Below are 6,000 nucleotides of genomic sequence, written 5' to 3' on the forward strand. Positions count from 1 at the left end.
TCCAAGAATCCAGAGCAATTTTCCAAATCAGACTTCTGTAGTTTCTATAGTGTGTATTCTGTTTAGTTTTAGCCAAAATATCATCTATAAAATCGTATCCGTAGTTATTGTTATTGTTATTACAGGGTTATTGTCATGTGCATATGGGATCGTGTATGAATATATGATCGCAACGTGATGGGGTATAAATGCAAATCTAGTCGGGAGCACATAAAGCGAACAGTAAATATGCCCCGCCGAATATACCCAGACGTCCCAGAAGACTTCGAAAGGATTTATTTTAGATAAATTTTGAATATTTCGTCGTTTTGTTTTTATTAAGTCGAATTCGAGAAGAGACGCCGGATACTGTCACTCGAGGTATAGAAAAAACCGTTTATTTTAACGAGGTATAAAAATCATTGAAGCTGAAACAACATGATATGCACTTTTTACGCAAAAATATAAAGAAATCAAATGGATTTTTATACCGGAAAATCAACTTGGCTAGATGGTTGTAATTTATTCATTACCTTTTTTATTTTTTCATATGACTGCACAAGTTAATTTAATTTATCAAAGTTGTAAATGCTTACTCTGGGTAACATTTTAGAACACAAATTCTATAATTTGCATGCTTATGTTCAAAATTACTGTTTTTTTTTAAAAAAAGACAGTTTTTAATAAATGTTTTGGAGTGTATTCCAATCATAATCAACTTCTGAAATATTGTTTTATTTATGGTTTTATAATTAAATGAATATAAACCAGAAAACATATATGGTACCGAGATTAATTTATACATGGGATATTAATTACAGGTATCCAGTATATCCAAATTCCTAATAAATTAGAATGATGAATCTAAAGTTTTGAATAAAAACTTTATCTTAGTATATCTGCTTATAAAAAATCAACTAAGTTTGATTTTGAAATGTATTTTTTATTTGTAATGAACAAAAAAATGTTTAGGGGTGTATTCCAATCATAAATAATGCCTAAAATATTGTTTTATTTATGATACTACAATGAGATGCATGTAAACTAGAATACATATTAATTATAGGTTTCCGGTATATCTAAGTAAATCAGAAGAAGAATCTAAAGTTGAGTATAAAAACTGTATCTTTGTATATTTGTTTATAAAAAATCAATCAAATTTGATTATTATGCCTGCATATTTATATACAAATATACTTTTGACTCTATTTTGAACTTGAAGCTTTTTTACCTCAAAATTATAATTATTTAATTCTGTGTTTATAAATATTTTCTACGGTTTGGACATAATTTAAATAATTTGAATAATTTGAATATTTTGAAAATTAAAAAACAATCAGTTTTCATTTTTTAATTATTTTGACCAAAAATTTTAACAATCACTTCATAAAATTACAAATTGTGCGTTCACTGAGAATTATATTTGATAATACTTGTGAAAAACTAAGCTAAACTAATCTAAAAATGTTTAATTCCTGAAGAAGCAGACTTTCCACGTTCTCGAAACATAGAATGTGATATATGAAAAATGTAATAACATTTTTTTTTATCAAAAGGAGGCTATTTATTCATAAAATTAAAATTATAAAAATATGTACTCGTATATGTATTTTTTCTTTGAAACAGTATTTTTCAAAATATGTACTATCAGCTTAAACTATTTTGCAAAATAATGTCAAACTACCAAACGTTTTGAGATGTTTTGTTTCTTCATCAGTGTAAATTTATGTAAATAATTATATTTATATAATTCATTTATATAGTCTTCAATCTTCTAACATTGTTATACATCCTCAATCAATACTTGCTTTGATGAGATGCACGTGTAGTTTATATTCCTATATTAATCGCAAATATTAATTTAAATTTTATATAAATAATGTTTCAAAATTAAGGTTATACGAATAATAGAGAAAAAATACAATACGCACATAATTTCAATACATATTAATTTTCTGCAAAGAAATATAAACGATGTTAGAAATTAAATCACCTGTTAAATATTTAGTATAATGAGAATGCAAAACCCCGTAAAAAGAATTTCTTATAATAGGTAGCGGTATATTATACAAAGGCCGAATCTCTAATACATTTCTTTGTGCTTTGATTATTCATAATTTAATTCCGCGTATGCAAACTCGATGACGGGCAAAATAAATATAACTTTTTATTCTTTTCCATTTTTATTCTCCATTATATTCCTTTAGGTCGGAAATCTCTTGCAAGAAGAGAAAGCGTACAGTCGGCCCGGAAATCACCGGTAAAAAGGGTGAATTTAAATGCTGTATAAATATTTGAATTTGAATTCTCATTCAGTCCATTCGAAAGAACGAAGGAACAGGCCGGTAAGTTAAAACGAAACTTATCGCCAGACATAGAAGGAACGCATTTATCAATTAAACATTCCGTAGCATTCCGCTGATATGCCCGACTAATTTTATTATCATTGCTTTTAATTTTTATCGTTTAGTACTTGAGGAAAACAATATAACAACTTGTGTATACTATATAGAAAACTATAGGCTATCAAAAACATGGTGATTTTAATTATTATCTTAACGACGAAGTAAGTTATATAGTTGTGATTAAAAATCTGAATAAAAAATGTTGTTATATCCTTACATATATGTGATGAAATAAGGGATGTTAAGTTAAACATTATTTGAATATTAGTTTAAAATATAGGGAAGCACGGGCTATTTGTAACAGAGGTAAGTAGTGACTAACCTTTTTCAATAGGATCTTAAACAATATACTTTTTTTCTGGATTGGACATGTAAACCTTCCTGCATAATATTGATATACTTACTGTCAGATCGACGAAATGAACAGAAGTGTGCAAGTCCGTCATTTTTGTCAGAATTGAATTTTTATATATCGTATTTCGTTTCAAATTTACTAATCTTTGATAATGTGAAACAATTTTTGTGATGAAGTAAGTTATATGGTTGTGATTAAAAATCTGAATAAAAAATGTAGTTATATATCATTACATGTATGTGATGAAATGATGGATGTTGAGTCACACATTATTAAAATAGTAGTTTGAAATATAGGGGAACACGGGACTATTTGTAACAGAGGTAGGTAGTAACAGACCTTTTTCAATAGGATCTTAAACAATATACTTTTTTCTGGATTGGACATGTAAACCTTCCTGCATAATATTGATATACCTACTGTCAGATCAACGAAATGAACAGAAGTGTGAAAGTCCGTCATTATTGTCAGAATTAAATTTTTATATATCGCATTTCGTTTCAAATTTACCAATCTTTGATAATGTGCCACAATTTTGTGATCAAAAAATAGTTTAAATAACCCTTGAGGTTAGATAAAACAAAACCTTTGGGCTATTTGTAACAATATAAATTATATACAGATTCAATTGAATGAACAACATTTATGGATACGTTTTCATTTGATACGGTACAGGAATAGCTACAGCAACTATTCATTTTTAGTTCCTAGAAATTTAATCAGTAGATTTCAAGACATATTGATTTAAAATAAAAATTGTAACAAGTTTCTAGCTCCCCTACTACATTGTATATTGGATCATATCTAATATCATTTATATGTTGTAAACGATAAATAACATTATGCATACAATGAATAAAATATTTTTAGTTTATTTCAAATCAGAATTGTATCCTCACAAAGATGATGTTCGCAAAATCATGTATATAAGAGTTGTGATATAGTTGAAAAGTATGAAGTTTTATACCAAGCTGATTTTCAAGAGATTAACAGTCATATAAGAAGTTTCTGGATGAAAAAGAAATTTTATACTAGATTGTGTACCAACTTTAAGAACTTTTTGCAGAATTGAAAAGCAATAATTGGTAAATCTTAAGCAAACAGAACTATTGAAGTCGATTTGAAACATGGTTTACTAAAGTTCTTATATGATTGTTTATGCTAGCAATAAAATAAATTTTATAATAGTAATTTTATGCATCTTACAGTAAAAATGCATCTTAACACAAAACAACATTATTGAACTACACCATAAATCCCTATTTTCCAAATCCAAAATGTGTTACCAAAAACGCATTATATATAGTTTTTCTACATATCTCAAAAATATTGCATTCCAATCCCAACCCACACAAAATTTTTCTTTCCCAAACTATAACATTCATCGACAATTCCATTTCATCATCCCTCGGTTTGAAGTAAGCAATTTAAATGTAAACGATTGCAAAATAACGAATAAATTCTTATTCCGGACGCGCGATGCCGATATAGCATCGAACCAAATCGCTGTTCGAAAAGCCCGAAAATCACAGAGTTTCAACGTTCCGACGAGATTTGGGAGAAGGGTCCCTGGCGAGTCGGTTTGTTGCCTCTAGATGCCAAACAAGGCGGCGGCTACGGAAACACCACGACGGAGCGAACGGGAGGAATATAAGTTGCAGTATGTCAAAAGAAATGGATTGGTAGAGCATATGTGGCCAAATCGGTTAGAGGTACATCGATTATGCGCCAATATTGAATCTTCTAATTGATTACCTAAATTTATTGTGGATAAACGAACTTCGGAATTAGACATTATATTTTTTTTTTTTGTTAAAAATGGTATAGGACCAAATTTTACAAAAAAATTTAATACAACTTTTAGTGAGCAACGTTATATTCTACGTTTGTCTCTAGCTGAAATATCAATTGAGTTCTATTATGATCAAGAAAAGTTTTGCTTTTAATGCTATTGCCCAAATATTTAAGGGCAAAATATTTATGAACAAATTGTTTTATATGACGTTTAGCTAGTAGTAGCTAGTTTATATAGAATATTTTAACCTAAATTAACAGAATCGTAAAACAATAGAATATTGTACAACACATATTTTTACTCTCAAATGAGCCGTTATTCCAAATAACTTTTTTTGTATTCCTATAGGTCATTTTGACAAAAAATTAATATATTTAAAACAAATTAAGAAATGACAGAATAGTTTTATCAAATCTTTGTCTAAATTATTCAATTATTTGGTAAAAACAGCATTATCATAACTTTAAATAATATGAGAATTAGAATAATACCTACTTTTTTTCTCAAATTAGTAGATTTTTGTCAGTAGATGAATCCACATATTTTTTATATTTAATTTATATTTTACTCGAATTAAATATGTATAAGTAAATATGTTTCTATATAGATACCTAATCGTAATGTTAAATTTCGTCGTTGTATGTTTTTATATAATTATTCAAAAAACTTTCAAAAAATTGTAAATTTCTACTAACAAATAAAAATGAACAATCATTCCAAATAACTTCAAATTTATTTTTACAATAAATTAATAAATTTTTTTAAATCATTGAGAAAATTGTGAGGAACCTATCAAGAAAACAGCAATATTTTAAAAATCAATATTGATGGATCACAACCAGCATATTATTTGGTTTGTTCAATACCATTATTTTAGAGAATAATATTTTAGAAAGTTGTTATCTGAAATTTATTGCCAATTTCTATATTGGTAATGCATTATAATAATATTGAAAAACGTATGAAGTATATGACAGTGGATATAATAAATATTATGGCAAAATAGAAAAATAATAAATATATGTGTGTATATATAGTTCAAAGATTACAAGGATTTTTAACAGGCATGCATTCATTATAGAGAGGAAAGCTGAATCATGTTTCTAAACATTTTTAGAAGATTTTCGTACGTTTTGAGCTCAATTTGACTAAGCTACTGTAGATTTTTGTCTGCTTAAATTAATTGAATGAAACGAAAAACATAAAACACGCATACTATGAGCAGAAGTCATAAATGTATGAAGAAATGAATGTTGATCATATTTGTGAAAAATAGTAGAAATATTTAATCTGAGAATTTAAATTACATTTATTTATTTCTATATATTGTTTATTTATACAATCATTCTGATCAAACGTTTGTGATCGAATAATCAACAAGTGCCTATCTTGTATTTCTGTTAACTAACATTTATTTTCACATTTTTTCACATTGTTTCACATTTATTTTAGTGGCGATATTTTTC

The sequence above is a fragment of the Ctenocephalides felis genome, unplaced genomic scaffold, assembly GCF_003426905.1.
Source record: "Ctenocephalides felis isolate EL2017-DRISC unplaced genomic scaffold, ASM342690v1 CF-g0.4_SCAFFOLD_01170, whole genome shotgun sequence".
Lineage (NCBI taxonomy): Eukaryota > Metazoa > Arthropoda > Insecta > Siphonaptera > Pulicidae > Ctenocephalides > Ctenocephalides felis.